The sequence below is a fragment of the Rousettus aegyptiacus genome, unplaced genomic scaffold (assembly GCF_014176215.1).
Source record: "Rousettus aegyptiacus isolate mRouAeg1 unplaced genomic scaffold, mRouAeg1.p scaffold_m13_p_1, whole genome shotgun sequence".
Classification (NCBI taxonomy): Eukaryota; Metazoa; Chordata; class Mammalia; order Chiroptera; family Pteropodidae; genus Rousettus; species Rousettus aegyptiacus.
The window spans coordinates 181,559,928-181,586,922 of NW_023416284.1; the positions used below are offsets into that span (position 1 = coordinate 181,559,928).

Sequence of the window (26,995 nt, forward strand, 5' to 3'; positions counted from 1 at the left end):
CTTTTGCCCACTTGTTTGGCATGAATTGCGTCCGCGTGGGGCTCGTATGGAACGCGAGTTCAGAATTCAGGGACAAAATCCAAAAAGTCACCTCGACCGCTGGTCACTACGGTGCGGAGGGAAGGACCAGGGGGCATCTGTGACAAGGTCACCGTGGCTGTCACTTCGCAGCTCGCGACGACTAAATGGAAGGGTAGCGACCGGCCCCAGTGCGCGGGGGTCCGGAGAGCCCAAGCCAAGGAAGGAGGATTCAGAAAACCCTTCGAGCGGCTCTTCGTGGGCGCCGGTTCCGCGATGCGGCGCCGATGGACCAGGCGCAGGTTCTCCACGCACCTTCGCCTCTCTCGTTTCTCACGATAAGGACCTGCGCCCGGCCCGGCCGTCCTGGGAGTGGGCGGTGGGGCGGCGGCCACGCCGCGGGCATCGCTGTCCACGGACACGCCGCCGCGCCCGCCGCCCTCCGTCTGCAGCCGGCGCTTTGGTCCTCGCCCGAGTTTCGGGCTCCTGCAGCCACGTGACACAGATGCGCCTGGCAGCCCGGGAGCGGGTGGCTGGCCAGCGCCCGACGGGGCAGGTGTCACCCCAGCCGGGTCCACAGAGGAAACTCTGCCCCCGGTGACCTAGTGAACCCTGCTGACCGCCCACTAACGAGACAGGTGTGAGCCAGGTGTGAGCCAGGTGTGAGCCAGGGAGCAGGAGGCGCAGCCTGAGACGCTCCTGTCACTCATTCCCAGTGTGCCGCGGAGGCAGGTTCATGTGTGACACTCCGGTACAGAAAGAATGCGCTTCTGAATGTTGTTATTAAGAAAGATCGGGATCTCATCTTCCTCTGAAGCCCCCCCTTCCTCCCCTCCTGCCCAGGGAGGCTGTTTCACCGAACCCACCTTGGCTGCCGTGGCCTCTGCCGGTGGGGCTGTTTAGAACGGCCCTTCTAGAGACGTTAGCCCTCGGAGATCCATCCATCCCCTCCCTCCTTCTTCTTTTCCAAGATGGCAGCTGTGGGGTGGTGGGCGTGGGTCTGGGTATGTGTCCCCATGGTAAGATCTTGAAGCAACATGGAGATCTCGGCTGCTGCTGCTGCCCGGTTCTGTGGCGATGTCTCCCTTGTCCCCTGTGGTCAGCGCTTGCTCTGCTGGCTACAGCTGCTCAGCTCTGCGGACAGCGCATGCTCACACTCTTGTCGCTTAGTGCTGTGTGGTCCCCTGTGATCTGGCCGCCATTCCGGTGTAATGCCTGGACTGGCAGGTCTGTTTGCAGCCTTTGCCCCTAGACTCAGTTTGCTCTGTAGCCAGCACCACGAGATCCCATCCCTGTCGCTCCCCAGGGCATCTGGGGGTGTCTGGATATATACTTCATGGCCTGTGGGGGCCCCAGGGAGGTTCTGGGGAGCTACACCCAGGCCCTCTCCAGCTGACCCGCGCTGTGCTCCCCATTCTGCACTGACGCGGGCGTGAGCAGGAACAAGCCTCTTTCTCTCATCTTCTGCCTCACCCAATGTGTGTCCCCGTCACAGACTTCGGTGAGGAAATGCAGGTGTCACCACGCGCTTCCTCTAACTCCGCTCTCTCCAGCCCACGGTCCGTTTGGGGCCCAAAAAAGATGTCATGTTTCTCCTTTGCTTCTTCTCTGACAAGGACCTCCCTATCTCATACCCTCCCTTGGGGCTATATTGGCATTATGGCTTCCAGGAAAGTTGATTTATGAGGAAGAGAAATGAAGTGAAGAGCGAGAAAGAACTGAATAAGCAAAAGAAATTGGCAAACTGAATAGTTTCCCTAGTCCTTTCAAAATGCATTTTCAACATGACATATTATTTTGTATAAAGCACTGAATTCTCAGAATTCTATGTGTGACTTTGTGCTAGCAAAGTTAAAAAAAACCCCACAAAAACAAAAACAAACTCGGAGCTAAATCACCTGCCGCCGTGACTCCCCCGTGCTGCTCACTGCCTTTGGCAAGCGCCTCCGAGCTGGCGACGTCTCTTTTTGCTTATACTTCGTATTTTTTTTTAGCTGTTTATTCCATCCGCTACAGCTATTTGCAATAGACATCATGAGCTTCACTTTGTTTCTTAAAAAATATGATATAAAAACGTATATAAAATGTGGAAATGCAATAAAGGCAAAGCCCTGGGTGACACTCAGGAGGACGTGGGTAAACCCGCAACGGGACTCTGCACGGCACCTTCAGGACGGCTGAGCTGTCCCTGAGGAGGCGAGGCCCCTGGGATGCCCCTGGTTTGCAGGGTGCAGTGACAGCCCAGTTTTCATGCCTTTGCAACCACATTTCCCCATCAAAGAGATGTATACACAGACATGAGTATTTTAAATGAGTGTATGGATAATAGATCCAAAAAGGATTTGGATGCAACTTTTTCCGGCAAATGTAAAAATATGGGCATATATATATACACCTCCAGTGTCATTATTTAGATGAGTGTTTTAATATCATAAAGACCACTACTAACTAAAGATATGACAGTAAAGGAGTAACAGACAGCTTTTTAAAACCTGCATATTTTGGAAAACGGTTCCAAACAAAAATACTGGCTAATTCTCTACAATTTCAACAAACCCTTTGTGTGTAAAATGTTACATCACTGCACTTTACTCTGAAAGCCATGTTCTTTCATTGTCAATTATTTCTGTGCATATATGTATTCTCTAAGTTTGTGATCGAGCCACTGATATTTTCCTGATGACTTAATGAAACTGTACTGTTTTTGCAGATTGGCCAAAACTGGACAAAAAGGAAAGAATGCAGAGAAGAGCAAAACAGGAGGCATGCCCGGTTACGCATGCATTCATGTATTTTAACATCCAGTACACTTACGGTTATGTTTAAAAAAATGAGAAATCCGTATGCTTGTGTTGAATTGGCTAACTTAATGGCTATTTTGACTTGCTACCAAAGGGTCATGTAACATTTGATAATAAACACAATATTTTAAGTTTTCATTTTTCTTTGAATTACGGGAAGAAAGTCCGACTATGGAAAACATTTTCAAAGGTCTCATTATGGTTTCGAATCCTGTAAAAATTATACTGTCGCCTTTTGACATCTTGTAATAAATAAAACTGCTAATATTTTGACTTTAGACGAAATTCGCTTTAGCTCTCAGCAGCTAACAGTTACAAAAGGAGACAGTGCTACATTAGTTACAGCAATTTAGTTTGGGGACACCAGCAGAAACACATAAAATCCATTAGTGGAGCCAACAACTATATTCAATTCTAATAAAAAGGCTAAATACGATTTATAAAACGAGTTTTAAAATTTCTCTGGAAACAGAAAACAGTTGATCTTTTGAGTGACTAAAGCAACAATTCCTGTTGTATTTAAGCCGAGGTGTTTATTTTCAGAATGCCGTAACATCATGTGTCAACATTAAATCAGCTTCTCTAGGCTAAGTGACTATAAACTAGGGGAGATGCTCTTCCAGACCCCGCCCTCGGTCCATCAAGCCTGGGTTCCTGCCTCTGGCACCGCTTGATGCCTCAGAAGAAGGCAATAGCAGCAAAACTTGCAGGGAAAATTAAAATAAATCTAAAGCTCTTATGATCAATCATACATTGTTAGCATTGAGAGAAAAACACTCATTTCCAGTTCCCATAGGAACTGCACGCCGTTGACTTTGAGATCTTAGGAAATGAAATGTATTTTCATCCCATTGGAAACCCAAAGATTTCAGATGGACGTATGCACGCTACTTTATAATGTCGCTTTTTTTTTTTTTAAAGACACTTAAGAGTATTTTTTTTAAAAGACATTTAAGAGTATTTCCTAAAAGCATGATGCTGTTCCTCAAAACCTTTTCTGTGAATTACTTCTCCTTTGAAAAGTGCCTGAGAAGGAAGCTGTGAAGGTGTGGTGAGTTGGATGGGATTCCTGAAGAATTATTATTCTTTATAAATAGTGAACACCAAATGTTTAAAACATAAGAAAATGAAATACATTTGAAATAAGCATGAAAACACAAGTTGGTCTGCATGTGCATTACGTAGAATACGTTAACTCAGGCTACATATCTTTCTTGGAGCTCTTCCCCAGAAACAGCCCCTTTTCAAGGACATGATTCCTCCTCTATTTCTGCTGATATAGCACATCCCTGAGGGGCCAGCTCGGAGGGGCCGTGTGCCAGGCAGGTAGAACCTCTTCTTAACAGAAAGAGGTGAATTCCCTGTGCAAGAATTTCAATGAGATAATGTGCAGAAAATGCCAGGTCAGGGCTCGGCACAGAGGCATATTTAAAAAATGCCAGAACATTCTTGCTCAGGGGCTTAATTGGGGTTTTAATACTCCTCATTTCTCAAATTTTTTAAAGGGCCTAAGACATAGCGACTGGAGGCCAGATGTCTGGCCTCCACCTTGTCAGACCCTATGCAGAGTCCAATGCGAAGAACGGGTATCACTATAGCACGAAGTAAGTTTAAGAGCAGGTGCATTGCAGAGATTTAAACTTGGACATCACCTAGTCTCATTTCCTCATTCCTGATGAGGGGCCTGGACCCTAGAGGGCAGGTCACCTCGCATCTCCGCCCTGCACTCAGTGCCAGGGCCGAACGGAGTCCAGTGGCTTCCTGTGTGCTCAACGAACAAACGAGGTAACAGGCTTGGGGAGCGATAACGAGAGGCCGAGCTCGTGATACGGCTCTGATGTTCTGTGGCTTTTACTCTGCACGGGGCTTACTTGAGAAAGGATGGTTCCAGAAACTATCACAGTGTGGCCGCACTACTCGCGTGTGAATTTATGGAGGTCTCTGGCTGGTGCTTCGAGTCCCTTTAGTGGGCACAACGCCCTCACTCAGGAACTAAAGGTCAAGGGAACATGCTCACAGACCGTCTTTTCATCTGGGCCCTTGTTTACCCTGCAGTCCTAGGGTGTGTGTGGTCGCCCAACTCAAAGAACAAGAGAGAACTTCTAGAGTCTGCTGAACAAAACCGAAAAGGCCACCTTGCGCTCTGCTCTGGCCCCGCCCGGCCCAACCACAGCTCAGGCCCTCTCGATGCTCTGGGGGAGCCGGCACGGCGGACAACAGTGTTCGAAGCAAAGGACTCCATGGGCCTCCTCAAAAGCGCAGAGAGGATTTTACAAATAAAAGAAGCAAGATCTAGCTATTACGCAGTCTAACAAAGATCATAATTTTTTGAGAAACAATTTGGCAATGTTTCATTTTTCTGAATCACAGGACCGATAAAATCTATATCTTATTTTTCTGAAATACCTCTATATAGTTGACCAGAGTCACATGAAGCAGAGTACAGAAGTCACTGAGTCACGCGACACGTGGCCTGAAATTCGCCATGCTACGTGAAACTGATTCAAGATATTTTTTATCACAAGAAAGCACTTTTCTCCTTTAATGACAAGAGTGTAGCTAGTGTCATCAAATGCTCCCATAAAACCGTCACCAGGCCGTCAATTATGAACACTCGAGAAGACCTTTGAAAACCTGTTCTTTTGATGGAGAGTTCTAGAATAGGTGGCAGGACCCACACCAGAGATGTCCTGCTCTCCACAGGAAACGGAAGGCACGTTTTCCTGCGTTCGCTGCTGGCACCTGTGACCTCTAATGCGGGGCGCGAAGGGCCGCAGGTCTGGTGTGTTCGCAGCCAGCCCCGCGGTGGCCGGTTCCAGTGCTGCTTCGGGCACAGAGGCGACTCTGGGGCGCTCAGTGGCTCCGGGCTGCACCACCTCGCCCCGCCTGGGTCGGCGACGACACAGCGCCCAGCCTTTTGGGGAGCACGTCTCGCTTCGCGGGTCGGTAACGCCCTACAATAAAGTGCCCCCGGGAACTCACCCTCCCTCGCCCGGCTGGGCCGTCACGCAAGCAGTCTGCGCCCGACGGAACCGACAGCTGAGAGCGGCGACGACGACGACGACGTACCACGGCAGTCAGAGCGGCGCCGGACGACGCAAGCACGTGACGTCCCGCGCATCGCGTCGCTGCCTCCTGGCCTTCCGTATCACGTGACCGGCATCGCGCCCTCCACGCGACATCAGCCTAACGAAGAGCTGTGATCATCTGGCCGCGGCTCTTACGCGGATGCGCGTGAACATTTAATGCTCGACTGTTTGCTAACGGGCGAAATTCCGAGTGGCCGAGAGCTGAGACGCAGACTTTCCAGCGAGTCAGAGGGACGGGGACGCGGACGGGGACGCCCCGGGCGAGGGAGCCTGGCGCCCCCTGCCGGGTGCTCGGGGCGGCGCGCGCTGTCCGTCAGGCGTGTGGGCCCCTGGGCGCACGTGGTGGGTGACGCACGTGTCCTCGAGGTGGGGAATACAGTGCAGAATGGACACCGACGACCTGAGAGCTAGAATCAGCGAAAACGTCTATTTGCAGCACAAGCGTTTTTGGAAGGATGGGTAATTCATAGTTGGGGAAAATCTTCCAAAAGAGGTTGTCAGAGAAGCCGGCGCTCAGGTGTTGTGCGCAGGCGCAGAAGTGAAGGGAGGCGGGCGAGCTGGGAACACTGCGCAGAAGCGAGCAGTGAGCACCGAGTAGGGGGGTCTCCTTACGGGTCAGGGCGTCAGGTGAGACGGGGCGGCGGAAGCGCGCGGGGTCTGGGCTTTTCCCACGCCGCCCATGAAGGGGTCTGCGGGGCGCTGTGACCTGATGAGACGCGTTTGAGGACGCTGATTCCCGGACGTGACACCAGCACGGCTGGGATGCGGGGGAGGTGCAGGGCACGCCGAGCTAGCGGCGACCAGCCGAGACCAGCTGGAACACACACCGGGGCGGGTGCAGCCACGAGCGACTTCGAGGGACACACGGCAGCCTCTCCCGACTCCCGCTCTGCACCCCACCCGTCACCTCTAAAACAGTCCGCACCAAAGCTTCCTGCGTAAAGCCTCCGTGACCTGACTCACGAAGGCCAAGGTCCCCAGCCGGTCACCCCAGGCCTGTCACTACCTGCCCTGCCAACCTTCCCGGCCTCCCGCCTTGCTTCCTCCCGCCCGGCCCTGGGCCCCGCGGGCGTGCAAGACGTTCGAGTCCTGATCTGGGTCCTGGGCGCTCCTGCTCCCCGCGCCCCAACCCCTGAAATGTGCCTTCGATCCTCGGGAAGAGGCGCCGTGCTCCGAAGAATCTGTTCATTCAGGGGCTGAGCAGACGTGAAACCTTGGGGCGACCGCGGTTACCGGCGGCCCACATTCCCGAACAGGGCTAATGATGACAAAAGCTTCGCTGACAAACCTTTTCACGGTGCTCGGCCCCTCCACGCGCCCTCAAGGAGCCAGGCACCGGCCTCTAGCTTAAGGGTCTGTGAAATGCTTTCAGGTTTTAGCTGAAGGACTTCTGGGAGCTTCGCTGCATTCAGAACAGTACAGTGTCAACGAGCTCACAATAACGTTTCATTTTGTTTAGTCACCCAAGATATCGTTAATGACAAAAGCCTTTTCAGTTTCCAATTTGATTGAATTTTTACCCTGAAAAACGGCATAGTTTTTTACTGCTTGCTTGAGCAAGTCCCACTATGTCTGGCAAGCTGGTAGCGAAATAGGGAAAGCAGAGCCCTCGGGGTCTGACCGCCTGACCTCCCACCTACCCTGGCCCTGCTCAACCCGCACCTGTCACTCTCTCTGTTGAAAATGCGGTTAGTCAGTCACCCGTCTGAGGCTCCTTCTCCTGGTAGAGTCATCGTGAGAATTAAAGGAGATACTCTGAAGTAATGCACTGTGTGACACGTGGTATATGCTCCTGAGAAATGGAAATGGCTGTTGACATTATAATTAATATTACCATCATCAGATTTCAGAGCTAAAATGAATAAAACCGAATTTACTTAATTTTAGTGGGTTTCTAAAAGCAGAGAGTGTCTTAATATTTTCCCATGCTTCCAAGAATTACATTGTTTTGAAATATCTTTTAAAGCAGTTTTGAAAGTAACTGACATTTGCCATTTCGCTAGAATAAAAGTCACAGAAACACAAACTTTGATTCCATCTAAGCCATCATTTTAAAATTATGGAGCTCATCAGACACTATCTGTCAGCATGCAACCACGGTTTCTGTGGCTGTCATCATCATCAATGAAGATGGTTGCCACCCACCAGGCTGATGGCCCTACACCAGGCACTCAGGCAAGAGAGAGCGGTGATCAATCAAAAAAAAAAAAAAAAAAAAGACACCTTGTTCCCTGCTAGCGAAGAGCTTATCGGCACAAACAGACAACGGCAAGGCAATGACCCACTCAGAGGAGAACTGAGAGACATAGCAAGTGGGCGGGTCTAAACACAGAAATTGTTTTCCTCCCCAATGCAATTCACAGATAAAATGCAACCCAGACAACAAGCCCACGGGGACCTCCTGCATTCTCAAGCGTGCCAGGAGGCAGTGCCGCCCAGACAGCCGGGGCGGCGTTCTCCAGGCACACCTGGAAGGGTGCCCCCAGCTGCAGCCACAGCTGGAGGAGGCCAGGGAGGAGCCAGGCACCTGCCATGGGTCGGGGGTGCACGCAGGAGGCAGGGGTAGCCAACGGGAAGGGCCCACGCACCAGGCTAGCGCTTACTTAAAGCCTTCAAAGTAGTGGGATTCCACGAGTGGAATAATTTTCTGAAAAATAGTTTCTGCTGAAATGAATGAAACCATGTAGCATTTCCCATCTGCAGAGCGCTGGCGAGCCAGGAAGTCATGGGAGAGGCCCTCAAGTACCTCACAGTCAAGCCGGCAAGGTAAGACCAGGCAAGAACAGCCTTACAGTGAAAAGTGCCACGTGCAGCTAATCTATGACACGAATGATTGCAGGCATGCGAAAAGAATAAATGCAGATGGAAAATAAAACAATCTGGAGAGGGATTTCTCACAGCATAGAATCATCTTAATTAAAAAAAAAAATGTGGATGACTCTGGGTTACCAGAAATTTGTAGGACAGTTTCTATTCCATGGGGGCAGGAAAATGCCTTTTGAAATGTTTTGCTATGTATAGTTAGAGGCATACTATCCTCTTCTTGCATTTTTCTTCTGTTTTCTCTAGGCCAGTTGCTAGGAATACACACCATGGACACACACACACACACACACACACATACACACACACACACAAATTCCTTAGGGCTTTTCATCCACTGGAAATTTGCAGGAGCTAAAAAAGGCATAAAGTCCAGTGGCTGTGAATGGCTACTGAAATTAAAACATGGCTTGACATACATTTTTACCCAATGAATCCCATTTAGGACTGCAAGAATTATCTGGGAAGAAAAGCTAATAAAAAAGTGCAAGTAGCTAAGTGTCCTTTGTTAGAATCTCTTTCTCTCCCCCCCCCCCCCCACAAAGGACATTAAAATGGTCTGTTCAGTTTGACAGCTTCATGATCCCAAGGCCGTTAGAAGAAACAAAGCCAAGCTCGCACACCAGCGTGGGAGCCGCTCTTACCGCAAGCCACGTGCCCGCAAAATGGGTGACTCACGAGCGTGGCAGACAGGTCTTATTTATTCCTTTAAATGTGTAGTTTTAATGATAGTCCTCGCATCGCACATTTTGTTCATTAGCATAGATGAGGTCTAAGGTTCTAAGAGCTGAGGGAAGAATCATCCTTAACTGCGTGGGTAGTCCTTCTGTGACTTATTTGAGAAAAGATGTATTAATGGCACTCCAGCTGGCCAGCCATGGGCACCTGTCGATCAGACCGTCTCAGAGCTCCTGCCCCCAAACCTTTCTCTCCTAACACACACAGTGCATCTCTTCTTGAAAATGCCAGTGACCGAGGCTGGCCCATATATTCCACGCCCCTCGGTTTGATTTCTTCGGGAAAGACCAGAATATAATACTTCTCTCTGAATCCAGGATTTCTCCCCAGGTCCCTCTCTGGTGTGACCCAAGCATCAGCAGAACTCGCCTGGCATTTCTAGAGGCCACCAAGTCCTCCCTTGTTCACGAGGTTTCAGTGTGAAGTTGATGGAGTCCCGGAGCTGGGGGGGGGGGGTAGTTACTTGAGCATCACCTGCCAATGTCCGGCGGTAGAGGTGTCGGTGGGTGCCCAAGACTGGGCCCTGTGCTGTGGGCTGACGGAGGAGGTGGAGGCACACAGGAGGGGGAAGCAGGGCCTGTCCCCACGCCCCTCCCGGGCCACGCCCCTCTCCCTCTGCACCCCCTGAGGTCCTGTCAGGGAGCCCTGACCCGTGATGCGGGCGCTCGCCTGGGGAAGCACCCACGCGAAGGAGTTAACTGTTTTTGGCTATATGATGTATCTGCTTTTCTCCCATGGCCCAGTCATCCCTAAGAAGATGGATTTTAGACACACCCAGGACTGGTTCGAAACCTGGCTCTGTGTTTTATTGGGTGCGTGCCCTCTGACAGGATCGCCTTCCTGAGTCTCGGCCTCCTCACTAACAAGCTGGGAGGAGGGCATGCCGTGGTCGGGGCACAGCGGGAGACTCGCGGAGCCCCCAGCAGACGGCCCCACCCACAGGCGCGCTTGTGGGTGCCCGGCGCGGGCGGGGTCACGTGTGCACCCCGCCGCCCTGCCCTCCAGGCCCCCACGGCTCAGACGCCACTCGGGACTGTTCCAGGAGAATGACGGCTCTCACGGGAGTGGCAGGTGGCACCCGATGCACGCGCCCGTGTTTCGTCTGTTTGTTCATTCATATTTTGATCTGTGCCCTGTGTGCTGTGAAGTTCACCTGCCTGCCTCTGCTTTACGCATGGGGCCGACAGGAGTGGCCGGGGCCAGGTGGCCCGGTAACAAGGACGTGGCACGTGGCCACCTGCCACTTGACTCAGTCAGGGACAGCTGCGTGCAACCATTACCTTTGAGCACGCGTGGAGCGTAGGCCGCGTGTCGGGCCCAGTGGCTCTTGTGGACGTACGTCACCACCAATTCTTCAAACACGCTTTAGTGTCGAACGCTAGGGCCAGCTGACGCAGCCAGTGCCTTTGAGACAGGGCTGGTAACTTTCGTTATTGGGAATCAGTTCTGCAAACACAGGAACCAAGTATTTTTGGACAATGTTTTTCTCTCCCTCTCTCCATTTATGAAACTAACTCAGGAAACAGATGAATCTGGAAAGCAAAGGACACTTATACTATTAACTTTATCTTCCAATGAGGAACTGACCTAAAGCATGGAGAAGTTATTTAAATGGCTTTGAACCATACGGCAAATAATTGGATTAAAATTCAAACAAAGGACAATGGGAGCCTTTGTTTGTGCAATTAGTACCAAGGCTCTCAGCCATAACAAATGTTACCTATATATTGATTTAAACCTGGAATTGGCAAATTTTTTCTGTAAGTCCAGATAGTATTGGAGGCTTTGTGTGGTAGAGAGTCTATTGCAATAACTCATCTCTGCTGTATCGTGTAAATATAGCCACAGACAATACATAAACAAAAGTACGTGGCTGTTTTCCTGTAAATTTTACTTAAAAAAAAAAGGTCTTGACTGCATTTGGCCTAGGAGCCATACGTTGCCTGATTTAGACTTTCAATCATCCATACTCTCCTCCTAATTTAAAAAAAAAAAAAATGATCCTGACATTGACCTTTTGATTTGGTCTGTGCCTTTACTTAGTAATGATAGTACAAAAATTAGTAATTGCTAAAACTTCATCCATTAATTCTCATGTTTAATATTATGGCATTTGGGCGAAATCGCACCTTGATTCATTTGATCTCAGTTTTACCTAATATGAAATGAGACAAAGTTTCATTTTGTTTTTTAGTCACCTTGAAATAATGAAGGTCAAAATAAATCCAGTTGTCTGGAAAAATGTGTCTAAATATTCAAAAAGCCATTTAAAACTTTGCAGGTCATTAAGTGTCTCCCTCTATAAAACCCATGCTTCTTCAACTAAATTTCTATTGCAGGCTTCACTGTCTAAACAATATTGAATTCATCAGGTATAATAGAAATTAGAACTGGAATATTTATTCCAGAAAATGTAAAGGTATGAGAAACATTTTAGCACACACACACACACACACACACACCCCTAGAAAAGGTGTTAAATTAGTTGGTTTTCTTTGTTTTCTGATTGCCAAACACGTTATCTGCTGAGCATATTGCAAATTTCTCCTCACGGTTCTAGTTTATCATGGTGTATTTTTATCTTCCTTTCAATTGAGAATGTGGTGCCTAAAAATACAATGTTCCGAAGAGCCTCATTTAATTCATGGTATTGTCCCTTTAGTGACATCAAACCCTATAGCAGAAGACACCCTGCCGCCTGCTCCTGCGGAGTAAGGTGGCCAGGTGCCTGACATGTCCGAGACGGCGCGAAGGCCAGGAGCGCCGCCGTCTCCGCCGGGCGACTCTTCTGAAGGAGGCGAACAGCTCTCTCACGCCTCGGAGGGGCAGTTTGTTTCCTGAGACTCGTCATTCGGTGACAGTGCCCGGTGTCACGTGTGCGTGAGCCACTCCCGGCAACAGAATTAGTTCACACGGGAGACTCGGACGCAGGGGGAGGGCCACTGCTCACAGGGCACGGGGACCGGAGGGCCCTCTGTCCCGCGTCTCTCTGGCCGAGAGCCCGGGGCTCGACACGCACGTCGCGCATGTCAGGGGACGAGGTGATCACTCGGAGGACAAGCCGCGCGGACTGCGACTGCTGGGGAGGGGCCCCGTCCCTCGGGCGAGCGGGACCGGGAGACGGTGCCCGTGACCCTGCCCCTGGCCAGCCGCTGACCTCTGGGTGGACGAGCCGGGCAGAGGGAGCGGCAGAGGCCCCGCGAGCTTCCGAGGGGGCGGGCTCCGTCTACGGGGTGCCCCTTTGAGGGCCTGGAGCTGGCAGAGGGAGGGGAGCCCGGGCCCCGCGTGCCCTCTCCATGGGGGGACGTGGAGTCAGCCCGGTTTCTGTGCCGCGCTGAGCTAAGCGCTCGGCCTGACGTAGCTCGCGAAACCCCTACGGCAACCGGTGCGGGGCGCACGGCGACCTGGTCTCACGGGTCGGGGCCACGTTCCTGGCACCGCTCAGCCACTGGGGAGCAGGCGGAAGTCAGGAGTCTGTTTCTAGGCCTGGCGACTCGAAAGTGGTCTGTTCTACTCTAGTCTAATTCTCGTCTATTCCACTCATCTCAGGACAGACAAGAGGATTCAGCAGGACTAGGGGCCATTTAGAAACGAGGGTGGGGGAGCCTGGGGCTCGCTCGCAGCCGTTGGGGTCCGGTCTTTCCAGGAGAGGAAACCTCTGTGATTTACCTGGATGGTCTCCATCTTGGGCCCAGCAGACGTAGATTTTTCCTCACGGGTTTTCCTCCACCTTACTAAGCCTCACCCAGTACTGAGCGCTCAGAAGAGTCAAACTAAATTATACATGTTAGTACTTTCCCTTTGAAAATACCTTTTCACGATTAAGAGGAAGGACGATTACGGGTCTGCTGAGTGGCTGGCACTGTCCCCGCAGCCTTCCCCCTGCCTCGTCCTCGGAGCTCGGCTGGGACGTTGGGGGGCCGTCCCCGGGCACAGACGAAGGCGCCGACGGCAAGGCCAGCTTCTCGCCAACGAGGCAGAGTGACAGCGGAGCTAAGAGGGACTCGGGAATCTCCTCGCCTGCCCCCCCCTTATTTTCATAGGGGTTACCACAGGCCAAAGGCACTTGATACCTTACAAAATCTAAATTCCTGGTGGTGGGGCAAAAAAGAGAAAGCAGGTTTCTGATTCCTAATCCAGAGCTCTTCTCCTTATGTTGAGGTAAATAAGACGTAAAAAAAAAAAAAAAAAAAAAAAAGGAAAAACAACCCTCCATCCTACCGCTTAAGAAAACCCCCAAAACATCAACCAGAAAATGTAACAGCCGACGAGAAATCTTTTTGGGTCACAGCAGAGTCACGTCTTCCCGTAACTGACTGTGAAGAACAGAGGCGCCCGCCCGCGTGGGACCGTGAGGCCCTCTGGGCGTGCGCGACGAGGCCGTTTACACATGGCGACGCCTGACAGACGGGCCACGGGGAAATCGCGCTGCGACCAGACCACAGTGCGTTCCGACGGACCCCGGTCCTCTCCGTCAGGCATCTGCCTGGGCCCCGGCTCACTCTGGGCCCCCGCTCACCCTGGGGCCCCGCTCACCCTGGGCCCCCGCTCACCCTGGGCCCCCGCTCACCCGGGCGGCAGCCTCTGTCAGGGAGACGGCGGCGTGTGCGCGTTCACCCACAATTTGCCATATAATTCTTTGAGTGTCATCGAATGCACTTGACTTTAAAGAAGAAGAGGTTTTATGCTACCTTGTCTGTCCCCTGCCCCCCTGGAGGGGGGCCCTGAGGGAAGGGAGGCGGGGAGCTGCATGGGGGAGAAGCAGTGGACACAGGGTGGCCCTCCAAGGGCCACGCAGGGAAGGGCCAGGAGGAATGTCCCTGGATGGCTGGGTGATTCGCGATTGAGGAGGCCACTCAAAACCTTACCGAGCACACCGCCCTGGCCAGCGTCGAAGCCTCTCGATAGTTCATCGAATGTGCGCAGGAGAGAACCTCCCCGTATGCACGCAGCCGTGCACGCAAGGGCGACGTGGGGAGAGGTGCCTCTTCGCCCCCAGCCCCCTAAAGGGCTCACTCCCGGGGCGCGGCTCCCCCACCGCCATCTGTGTCCCCCTCCCCGCGACCCCTCTGTCACCGATCTCCCGGGCACTGAGGGCGGGCTCAGCGTCAGGGCTGCAGAGCACAGGGTCTGGGGCGGGGGCGTGGGGCGAGACACCGCGGCACGAAGGTGCCACACGGAGCCGCCGGCCCGGCCGTGCTGAGGGCGGGCCTCCGCGGGCACGGGCGTCGCCTGTCCGTCACCCGTCTTGTCACAGGACAGCCCGAGGCGGGGTCCCTCCTCTGCCCAAAGTCTACCCACAGCGTCTGTGGACGGGCATCTTTGTCACCAGCGCTGACTTGTGGGCTGGGAAGCTGGGGGCCAGGGGCTAGAGGAGAAGACCAGGGGACTCGAGGGCCAGGCGAGGCCCTTCACACCACCTCGCGCCAGGCGACTGTCCCCTCTGAGACGTGCCGGGCCGGACCGCTTTGAACAGAACATCCTTGTCCTATTTCTGTGGCAGCTGAGCCGCCGAAGAGAATGGAGTGTGTCCCTCGGTGGACAGACAGAAATGTGCCCTTGACGCGATACGCCGCCTAACTTAAATTTCTGCAACGAAGAAGCCACTCTTCTCTCACTTGGAAAAACGTCTGAATGATGACACTGCTAGAGAGCGAAAGAGCCAATTCACGACGGAGAAGGACAGTCGCCAGAAACGCGGCGTAAAAACCGAATCTGCAGGGGGGGCCGGGCCAGCGCCTCGAGGACACGTGTGGAAAGACACCGGGCAGCAGGGGAGTGACGGACGTTCGCGACGAACTGCCTGAGCGTTTCGTCTGTTGACATTAATGTTGCATGAGGCTTTGCAGGAAAATCACGCCTGCTGCCCCAAGTGCCACGCCGTCATGACATGCCGCCCCGGAACGTATCCGCCAGCGCCACACACAAAGCACCTCGAGGGGCTGGCGCAGCGCGGCCCGGAAATGGCTCGGCACGAAGCTTAGAGCAGATCCGCGTTGGCGGGGAAGGCGAGATGCTCCTGCAAACCGCTGGATCAGGCTGCACTCGGAAGCGGGTCTACCGAGAACGTCCGGTGCTTGTGCGCGGACACACAGCTCCCGAGGGTCCCTCCGCCTCACGACGCCGGGCTTCTGAGCGAGGGCGTGTGGCCGCAAGGGGAGGAGGCGGTTACGTCGCCATAGATACGTGTCGACTGGCTGCGACCCTTTCCCTCTGGTTACACTGCCCAAGGACAGACTCGCGTAAGAACAATGATGTTTACTCCCGCGGAGAAAAAGGAGGAGAACAAGAAGCGATGAAACTCTCCACGCCACATCGTGTCTGCAGGTCCCCGACTTCCGACCCGGAGAAGGCGGGACGCCCAGTGAGTGACAGATGCACGAGCCTCAGTCTAAGCAGCAGCGCACACGGTCGCACGCGCTTTCAGAGGACGAGGTTGCACTTCTTAGCCCCTCTGTGCCCAGCACCGTCATCGATGCTAAAGAACTGCTAAAAGTGTGCCCTTTCGGGACTGCAGCTCATCTGGGGATGAAAACTAAAGATATATAAAACAAAGCTTCAGGCTGCGTGAAAAGGCGAGTCCTGAGAGTTAGCCTCCGAGCCGTACAGCGGGCTGGTTTTCAACTTCTCTTATTTTTGAGCACATCGCTGTTGAAAGGTGCGTGCGGTCCCCGAGGGGAGGTGGCCCGATCCAGGATGACTGCCCCAGGCGTGGCTGGGACGGGCTCCAGGTCCACGCTCTCCTGTTGAGACTGCACAGGGGATAGAGCTGGTTTTATCTGCACTCCTACACCCATTGCCTTCACGTCTGCTTACGTTTTTATCCCCACGCTGGGCCGGGCTGTTCTCTGCCCGTCTGAGGGCGAACGAAGCCCACTGCAGCCCGGCTGATAACCGAGAATGTCGCCGGAAACGGGCTCCGCACGGCGCCTTGCCGTCTGTGTTCGCACTCGCCTGATTTTTTTTTTACCACCCATGTCCACCTAGACGGGCACCGTTCACCCCCATTTTACAAATGAGACAGGGGCTCAGGGAGAGTGACTTCTCCAAAGTCGCAGGCCAGTGAGTCCTGGGGTTGGGTTTGAATTCCACAGTCTCCCCACCGAGAGCTCCCTCCGGCTACGCTGGGGTCACACGACCTATAGATAAATAATAGCGGGTCGGGCGTAATTACCTCTTGAAAGTAATTCTTGGAAATGAAAAGCAAAAACTAGGTTCATACTTTGGGGATGATGGTGACTACTGGTGTGTGTGTGCGTGTTTGTGCGTGTGTGCACGTGTGTGCGCACACATGTGTGTGTGTATACGGGGCAGGGGCACCCTGTTCTGGGCTCTCGTGGGGACCACGATGGCCTCGTGCTCAGGCTAACCATTACTCTGTGTATTTTGTTCCGCTTCTATACTTTTCATTTATTTCTCACCATTTAATCCTTTCCCATTAAAACTATGCGAAAGCCTAACTCTCTCCATTCGCATGAAAAGACATTTCATTCTCTTCTACCATTTTGCTGACTGCAGTTTTAGTCCTGAAAGCAGCGAGACTTGTTTCACACAATGAAAGAAGCCATTACACATTGGAAAAAACTTGCTTTCCATTAGTCTCTAAACCACACACAGATAAATCGGAAATCCCCAGACTTCACGCAGCACTGCTGTTTTCTGTGGCCCTGGGGGCGTGCTCGGGAGAGCCGTGGGGCACCAGGGCAGCCACTGGACGCTCAGCTCCCTTGTGGCAACGGGTGTGATTCTTAGTACTAATTTGTCTAAACTGGTGTGAAACGAGGGACAAAGAGAAATGGGGCATGAAAACGTTGGCCCCCATAACAGGCTACCTGCTCAGCTTGAGAATCAGGGACTGTACCCCTGTTTCTGCCTGCACACGTGGGACCCTCATGGCAGTGGACAAGATCCTATTTGTTAATTGGCTTCGAGTTGATGGATTCAGACGCTGTCTTTACCGTCAGAGTTTCCTTCAGGAGGGGAAACTATTCAGGTTGCTGACACAGGGCAAAAACCACATCCTATCCCCAACTGCCCCTAGAAATGGCCGCTACAATTGCCTGGGAACGGTAGATCTTTTCGTACTGTTAACCTTTGCTTCTTTTATCCCGTTTTCTGAGATAAGAGTGGTCGACTGGGGAAGACGGAACAATTACTTTTCTGAGGACTGAGAATAACGTTCCAAAGGTTCCGTGCAGAATGAATCGGCTTTACGGAGGGGGACACCGGTGATCTTTTAAAGGCTTCTGCTCGGGGAGTGGCCCGGAAGGCAGGCCCTCTGCCGGGACCCCGCCACACGCCACCCTTCCGACGCTTCGCCCAGAATTCTGCGTTCTATTCCGAATACACGCACGGCCCGAGGAGGAAGGGGCGTAGCGGAGAGAGAGAGTGTCATCTTGATGGGCCCCGGAAGTCGGCCCTGCTCACTTCCAAACATGCTGAGTTTCTGGCAGAAAGAGTTTACATAATTCCTCCCCCCCCAACCCCGAATGTGTGGAACCAATCGTCTAAGCAGAAAGTTTAGTCTATGAACTTCTGGCTGGCATAGAATGATGATTTCTCTCTGCTTCCGCTACTCTGGATTAGATTATCTCATGCAATGGAAGAGAAATTGAAAAGTCTGTCTTACATAAAATAAAATAAAAAAAATCTTTGCAAGCTGATTTTCATTGAACTGTCTGTTCTTTTTGTCTTAGTATTTCCATCTCTCAGGGAATTAGTTTTGTCTATAAATGTAATCAGTATGGGATACTAAGTCACCAAATTAAAAAAACAGATTTAGAGTTCTCATGATAAAGTGTACCTTAAACTTGAAGTAATACAAATGTAAATTAGATACAGCTATTTGAATGTCTTGCTTATTGTATTTCTTTGGTTAGTGACAGAAAAATGACTGCAGTGCTTCTTTGGTTTAATAAAATTTTCGCTCTCTTTCTGGTGGTATTGTGATGCTTATGGAGTAGAATAAAGGATTTCCGATCTTCCACTGAGGAAATACAAAGGAAGATCAAAAGACTCTTGGTTAAGTTTCTAGTCACTTTTTCGAAAATGACAAAACCTCAGGAATCAGGTGAAAGATGCTGAGCCCTAAGAAGGCAGTGGAGGGATTTGGGGCAGCAGGGAGAGGATTTGGGAGAATAAAGTCAAAATAAGAGGTTCCGGGAAGCCCAGAGGGCCCCCAGATATGATAAAAAAAAAAAAAAAAAACCCTGTAGGTTATCAAAAATTGGTTCACCTTTTATAAATTTAAAAAATATATAAATACACATTTATATAGCAGTCTTTTGATGGAAGATCAAAGCCTTTTAACATTTTTTGAAGTGTAGGTCCCCATACTAAAACGTTGAGACATCATTCTCTTATAATCGGTTTTTCTATATTTTCAAGTTCCAATTCCTTTAAAGCAAAACAAGGACATAAGGACAGTGGCGCTGTCGTCTAAGGGCAGAATTGCTTTCGATTGTCAAGTTTTCTTTTCCCTTCAATTTTATAACCATTCTGCTTGCAAGTAATTCGACGACAGTTTTCCGATAAACCTGCTTCGTTAGATATTCCCAGACCCCTCAACTTAGTCCTTTTTGTAGAAGCAGCTCTTTGGCACTGATACTTCATTGGTTTACTTGATTTTTAATTAAATTAAGAAATTCAATATTAAGCACACCTGGCAAAAAACAACAACAACAACAACAAAAAACCCCCAAAAAACCCAGCTCTGGAGCCGACTGTTGCCGAAGCTCCCAGTTAAGCTGCAGGACAGAAATGTGGAAGGTGAGTAGCCTCACGTGGCCACGCGGCAGTAGGGCCTGACCGCCCGCTGGGGTGCGTCTCAGAGGACTGGGGGAGCTGATGAACTTGTGAGCCTCCTTTGTGTACACTGCTAGAACGTTCTTTCTGCTGCTAAGCTTAGATAACTAATTCAGTAGAGTTTACCTGTATTAGCATAAAATATTCCAAGCAGACTTCTTTACTCAAAAAGTTAAAGCATGTTAAATGCAGGCCGGTGAACAGATATTAAAATGTTTACCTTGCAACATACACTATATGTGTGTTCTAAAGGTATCATACAATTACTTCTTGATAGCTGAGATGATCTGGTTCTCAAATTTGTATGATAAATTCAGATCAAGAGGGATGTATTGGTCTCATCTCAAAAATGATCTGAACCATGAGTTTGTATGCCTCTAATCTCAAGAGATGAATAGTTCTCCTGACTGACTTTTTACTTGGCAATAAGAAAGCCAAAAGCAAAAGGAAAAAAAAGTAAACTTGATTTTCTGTGACTAATAATAATATCTATAAAGTTACTTGTGCTACACTATCAACTTTCTCCAATATCATTTATTTAATTAGCATTAGTTGAATGTCTGCTATATGTCCTTTGGGTAGACATGCCATTTCTTTTTGGCCTGCCTAAGATCTCTCCGGTGGCGATAGGAAGGTAGAATGGTGGTTCCATGGTCCTCGTGTGGTCGAGTGGTGCTTTATGGAGCCTCCTGAGCCTCATGTGGCCCTTGCTGTGTGAGCACGGTCAGGCCCCGGGAGGTGAAGGCCACAGCCTCAAGCATGACGAGCTGGGCTCTTCGGTCTGAGACCTTCAGACTCCTGAAGGTCTGGTCCTCCAAAATTTATATGGATGGTTCCATTTCTGCTCTGAAATCCTGGGTACTTTTCTGAAATCTATACTAAATTTGCTTTGCCCCTGTAGAAAAGTAAGTACATTTATCAATTTCAAATTTCTTTCTGATAAAATAGATCATCATATTTGCTCTGAATAATGATAAGACCACTGGCAGTCAAGTGTAAATATGAGACACTGAGTGCTGATGTGTTTCTGCGTAACTGTGAGGAAGACTATGAATTATTCAACGTAGTGCCGTAGAAATCGGGGTAACAGTCGTGGTGTGGCCTGGGGTCCTAGGCCCGCCACCAAGCAGCTGTGCGGCATCGGGTGACTTGCTTAACCTCTCTGGGACATGTGTCCTTCTCTGTAAATACTGTTTCCAACTGTATAGTCCAAACATTATGTATGAAAGAAGAGAAGTGTGCGACAGGGCAGGACCACGATGACAGAGATCCGTTAAGCACGTCTCTGGTCACGCGTGGCTCTCTGCTCCTGCTCACCCACCAGCGGCTGCCAGTCAGGGCGGAGTGTGCGTGTGCGTGTGCGTGTGCGTGTGTGTGTGTGAGAGAGAGAGATCAATGAATATTTAAACACAGAGCAAAGTGAGCAGAGATGACAAAAAAGAGCCAATGTGACAATTTAGTCAATTAAATCCTTGTGCCAGCACAAACCGCCTGTATTTAAAGCTGTCATCGGGATATAGAGAATATATTCCTTGTCAACATTTTCAGTCAATATAAATAGGAAGAGTTGTCCGATTTGGGGTGTGCTGATATAAGCATTCTCAAAATATCATTTAGAAGAACATATTAGCAGTCTAAATGAGGAAGTTTGCTAATGTTCTAAATCTTTCTATCTTGGAATATAATCCTGTTTTATTTATTTTCTTCAGCGTTAAGCACATCGTGTCACAGAAATGCTTTTAGCATTGGAAAAAAATGTTTTAATTTTAATCCTTTTGGATCATTTTTTTTTTTCTTAAAGAAGAGTGAGCATGCAAATAATATAATTAAACCGAGCGATAAAGATCTTGATATTTCCATACTTCTAAGAAATGTAATATGTTATGTGATTTGCTGGAACAAAATCAATTCAACAAGCCTTCCTTCTCCTCTTCCTGTTTACTTGGGCTTCTGTGGCCCCCGCGATGCTCAGGACGGGGAGGGATGCGGGCTCCGGTCTTCCACCATCTTGGGGATTGCAGGTGGGGACAAGGCGAGTTTGCTTCTCCAGTACCAGGTTTCGCATCCCGAGACCGCCCCCGCCCTGACTCCCGACGTCCCCCTCTTGGTCTTGCTTCAAGGACAGTGGCCGGAAAGGTAACCGTAGTTCTGCCTTGTTGTCAGCATTTTAAATTCACACAGATCACCGGCAGGACCAGAATGCATTTCCATAATGTGAGAATGTAACAGGAGCCTCGAAGTCGAGCTGATAGCAGAACGTGGACACGACTTTGATCTATCAGGGCGGATCTGCTGAACACACATCACTGCTGCCCGTTATCTCCGTATACAACATGATCGATATGCAGGGCAAGGGTCTGCGTCCATCAGCATTTAATGAAGCGCTGGGGGAGAGGACTAACTCTTACTTAAGCTCGTGTTTCCAGGGTCTGTAGACAAGGAAGAGCCTGTAGACTCTCCCGCAGTTGTCCAAAGGGTCAGCCCTGCAGGTCGTAATTATCGATGTGAACCACCATGTAATTGAAGTGTTATTCTGCACTAACTATTGACAATAGCCAGAGCGAATCATGCTGCCCTCCGTTTTTCCGTTTTACCTGTGATGGACAGTTCATTCTCCGGATGGTGATGGCTTGTTTGCCTTTTTAATTCATTGCATGAAACCTATTATTTGCATTTCAAGCATAAGTTCAGGTGTCTGTAGTAGATCAAAGGTGTAATTTTTTGTACCGAATTTAAGCATGCAAGTGCAGCCTAGAATGCATTTCATGGTGTGTCAGGATGGCCTAGAGCCAAAAACATAGCCATGGAACCACCTAGAAACTCAGAAAATCATCCAAAGCATGCCAAACCATCAAGAGCATTGCCCCGCAGGAAGGAAGCAGTCGGTTTAGAAATTAATTTCTGCTCTTTGGGCAAGACCTCAGCCACATATGTAACGTTCTTCAGGGATTCTTAAAACCGACTTAGCTGTGAATTCGCAAATAGCTCAAATCGCTAGCTACAATTATGAGTTAATTACTTTAGGATAATATTGAAAGCATTACAAGATTTGTCAAACGGCCTGAAAACATGGCGGGAAAACACTCAGATAACCCTCGAAGGTGGAGGGAAAATTCTGGGACCCAGCCGACTGATGTCACCGCGTTTGCGCAGCCTGACCCCACTCCCTCCCTGGAGTCCCGGGCCAGGGGGCATGCGCGGCGTGTCCTGCTGACCTGCGGCTGGCCTGGGTGCTGTGCTGGGTGTGCCCATGCCAAGTGGTCCTGAACCGGTGGCCCTCGACTCGCCGCCGTCAGGACACACGGGGAAACGGCGCTTGGAAGAGAAGCATGCGTCTCGGGCCGAAGGACACGTGGAGTGGCCGTTCGCTTCCCGCTGCGACATGAGCGACGCAAGGTCAGGGCAGCTCTTGTTCTGTTTCAGCTGGTGGCTGGTCACTGCTGGGGACGCATTTCTGTCCACTCCATGTATAAACCGGGGTCAGAAACACAGCGCACAGACCTACATCGCGTGAGGAGGACTCTTTGCCGAGGAGGAAACTCGCAACATCGACACCTTTCCGCTGATGGACACAGAACTGGAGAATCTCTACCAAGTGCCGTTTCCTGCCTGGTGTCTGGGGCAAGCGTCCTCTGTCCTTGACCTGAGCCGCCGGCTGAGTGAATGCCCAGGCCACACAGAGGGGCCACGGCAGGGGTCCCGGCCATGGCCGGCAGGCTCCCAGATGACACCTGCAGACTGCGCCAGCTCCCAGAGGTCGAGCTACCCCAGCCTTCGAGTCTTTTCAGATGAGGACCCGGACCTGGGGCCGGATGTTTTCTGTGCCCTGCTTGGCTTCCTGACTCGCCGCGTCCTCAAGCGCAAGATAGTATCATTCACGTCATCGGCCTGTGGGAGGGTTTGTTGTTCACCAGCTATTCTTTAGAATTTGTCCAGGGAGAGAGAATTAAATGGCTCGGATGGCAGACTAAAGATATAGTTCCTAACTTTTTTTTTTTTTTATGAAAAAGAATATCCTTCCAGACATTTATATAGTATATTTATTTCCTTAGTACCTGAATGGCCCGGCATGCTGGTTCTACTTACTTCATCCAGTTTGTCTCTGCCCTACTCCTCGGCATTACGACCAACATATAGAACAAACAAATTCACGCCGCCAGAAATTTTAAGTGACATCTACGAAGAGATAGAAAGACAGAGAAATGTACACACACACACACACACACACACACACACGCACGGAGGCAGACAGACAGACAGACACAGATAGCGAGAGATCGTGGAACAGAGAGTTTGAGGGGGGCAGAGAGGGGAGAGAGAGGGGTGTTTATTCTGTGAACATCCAACATCACTTTATTTTCCTCTTTGGGCACTCACCCTTTCAATTTCGTAGCACAGCCGACATGGCATTTCGGTATGTCGCTTATGTCCAGTGGACCTACTAACTAGTGAAGTGCTTTGTCTGTTGGTGGCTGTGCGTGGACTGGCCCCACTGCGGTGTCTGGCCTTGAACGCAGACAGTCTGCCTTTGAATGGGTTTACCAAATGCATGTGAGGGGCACGTGCGTCCCAACTCCGGCCACTTTAGGTCTCTGGACATCCTCAGCGGGCTCCTTCCCATAACGATTATCAGCTAAATTTTGTGTTTGTTTAACATCCTGAGCTTGTTATACGATATCTTCATTATATTAAAATCTCCTTCGAGACGCTCGCAAGAAGTAGTTTTGTTCAATTTTCCTATGTATCAGTGCTTTTCCCAACAGATTTCATTTGAGACAAGCGATGGATTAAAATTGCTTTATCACAGGGAAATCTCATGCTTACCTTTAAGAAGAGAGATTCGGGTTTAGTTAAGACATATACATCGAAGATTTATCACTGTAATTAGATACTTGATGTCTGTTTGGAATGTCCTAATTAGGTTCTAATTAGTGAGGTCAACACAAGGAAATCAAGGCACCTTATCCTCTTAGATGATCGTCTCTCCCCTAACTAATTACATAAGCACTTCCCGGCCCCAGCAAGTACCAGGAACCAGCCCTCTCTTTACTAAGATGATCTCCCAGTTTGGCGGGGACAGCAGAGAGCAGAGTGGCCGAGGCGGAGGTGCTGGCGACCGACTCTTCCTGAGTCGGTCCCGAGGGTGGGTCCTCGGGTCTGCATTCGCCAAGACCGTCAAGGCATTCTAACGCAACATGTATTCTGAGAACTACCCTTCTCCAGCCACTCAGGGGTTATCTGACACCTTCAGGGGTCGTCTGATACCCCTCTACCAAGTGCCATTTCCTGTCTGGTGGCTGTGAGGCGCGGAAGTGGGGTTCGCTGAGAGAGCCGCAAGGCAGGGCAGCTTTTCGGTTACTGTTAAAAACTCTCGGTATTTGCTACGTTGGCCTGCTTTTCAAAGTTCACTTCTATGTCTACAGCCACGCCACGCTGAACAAGCCCAATCCTGTCTGATCTCGGAAACTAAGCAGGGTCGGGCCTGGTTAGAACTTGGATGGGAGACCACCCAGGAAGACCAGGTGCTGTAGGCGTAAAAAATTAAAAAAAAAATAAGGGATTGTAAGCTGACAAGGTCCTTGCAATCTGTGAGGTCAACAACCAAGGGTTGCTTCACCTAAAACAACAACAACAAAAATAAAGTTCACTTCTAAATTTAACCTTGCAAAACATTTATCGTCAAGAGATTTCAGATGTCTGCATAAACTGCTTCTTGTATCAATCACACGCATTTACCAGGAGCCCTGAGCTGTGGTCCAGATGGAAATGAAAGGCAATCTGTCCCTCCACCACATAACATGGATTTAATAAAACCCATAGAACTGTCACCTGGGCTCTATGTGACACACGCCTCACCACGCATCTGCGCAGTTTGACGCTTAGGTGCGGGATTCGTGACATCTTGCAGCTTTTTCCAACCAATTACAAATTGTTTCCATCCCTCATTTTATTATCCTACCCAGAGTCAGCTCGCTCGTTCGGCACAATCAATCTGCCTGACTGGTAGCGTTTCGCGTGCAGCGTTTTAATTTATGCAGACATTTCCCCCGAAGCATCTCGATCACTCACCGCGTGGAACAGGGGCAGCGTTAGATTCATCAGGAAACACTGTTTTTTTTTTTTGTTTTACATTTATATCTAAGGACAGGGTCATTTGTATCCAGGAGAGCCAGGGGAGTGACAGACAGGACTAATGTATCAACGTCAGAAGACAATGTGAGCCAAAGTATGGCGACAAAAGTCAGCCTCAGGAGGGCCCTGAGAAGCAATAATTTAACGCCCTTCCGGGTGAAAGATATGATGCAATCACTGAGTTGTGAATCATGGATGAAGGTCTACCCAGCAGAATACACTCTTTTCTTATAATGCATGTAAGAAAATCTTTGCACTTTGGGTTCAGATCTAAGAGTTTAAGTATTTTTTAGGTTCTATCAGTCTAGGTTTCTGAGATATAGTGTGCAGTGGTCAGGGATTCTTGACATTAAGGAATAAGTTATCTGTTACTAGCATTTAAAATAATACGTAATACCAAAATAGAAAGTAAGAAGTACCTTATTCACGTAGATACAAAGAAGTAAAACAGTACAAAAGGTTCTGACGGAGAATGTGATGTGACATTCTCTTGCGCTCTTTATGTGACTTTGTAAATTACTTATTGCATGCTAGAACGTAACCAGAACAGCTACCAGAAGGTAAGAGGAGGTGGCAAACTGGAAAATTCTTGAACAGAAGCTTCCAAAGAGCCCAGATAAAAGCCGAATTTGCTGTTAATACCAATTCAACACCGTTTGACGAATGGCCCGAAAATGCCTAGATGACGCCCCACTCCAGCCTTAACTCTGCCCGAGCGCGAACGCACATTCTTCACCGTAACGCTGCATGTCCCGTCCCGTCAGCGAGCAATGCTGAGGCGGCGACGCAGGGCACCGGCTGCTTCAGAAGCGTCTGCCGCGCGGGCTGTGAACTGACCGCGCCGCGTGGGGTGAGGCTCGCCGAGCGCCCCGCCCGCGGGACCGCCTCCGCCAGTCCCCCTCCCCTGCCCCGCACGGCACACCAGAACCTCCTCCCGGCGAAAGCCGCCTGGCGTCTGCCGCGACGCGTGCATGTCCTCGAGGACCTGCCCTCTGCGACCGCGATGCTGTCTCCAGCCGCCCAGGACTAACTGGCTCACGCCGCCCGCTGTCCAGCCCTCGCCCTCCATCAGAGCAGATCTCTGTCACCCGTACTGTAAACGCCTTGCTTAGGGACTTTGGTCTGACGATTCTATTGTGTGTCTTCAAAGATTTCCTGTTGTTTGCTAGGAGCGCGTATTCAAGTGGAAGATCCAGAAAATTGGAGACTAGACCTCGGCAGGTACTCTTCGGGGTACCTGTGAAGGCTTCTCAGGGCTCAGAGGGAAATTCCACTTGTGAACTGGCTGGTGGATCTGAAACCCGTGGACAGGCGGCCCGCACAGGGCCACTGTGAGCCACATGGCCTGGCACGTAACAGGACCCCACTAAAATATCTGTTGTTCGATTGTTTTGAATGCTATTTAAGTAACTGAGTAAGATGCAGCGAAAACAACAAGAAGAAAAAAGAGTGAAGTCACTAAAAAATCAGCAACTTTTTTAAGTCCAAAGAGTCATTTTGCTGAACTTCACTACATTGCTGCCCTTTGCATCAGGGCAGCTCCCACGGCAAAGGTGCGGGTCGGCCATTTCTGCGGGCCACGTGTGGCTA

The 26,995-nt window shown here is 50.3% G+C and overlaps 1 protein-coding gene and 1 pseudogene across 4 annotated transcripts in view; one reads left to right on the forward strand and one right to left on the reverse strand.

Annotated features, from left to right (window-relative positions):
- The window catches only part of PRKN (parkin RBR E3 ubiquitin protein ligase), a 943,383-nt gene that overhangs the window by 176,212 nt on the left and 740,176 nt on the right, over nt 1-26,995 (reverse strand). The gene's annotated exons all lie outside the window — the stretch shown is intronic.
- On the forward strand, nt 24,689-24,807 carry LOC118604911 (annotated as a pseudogene).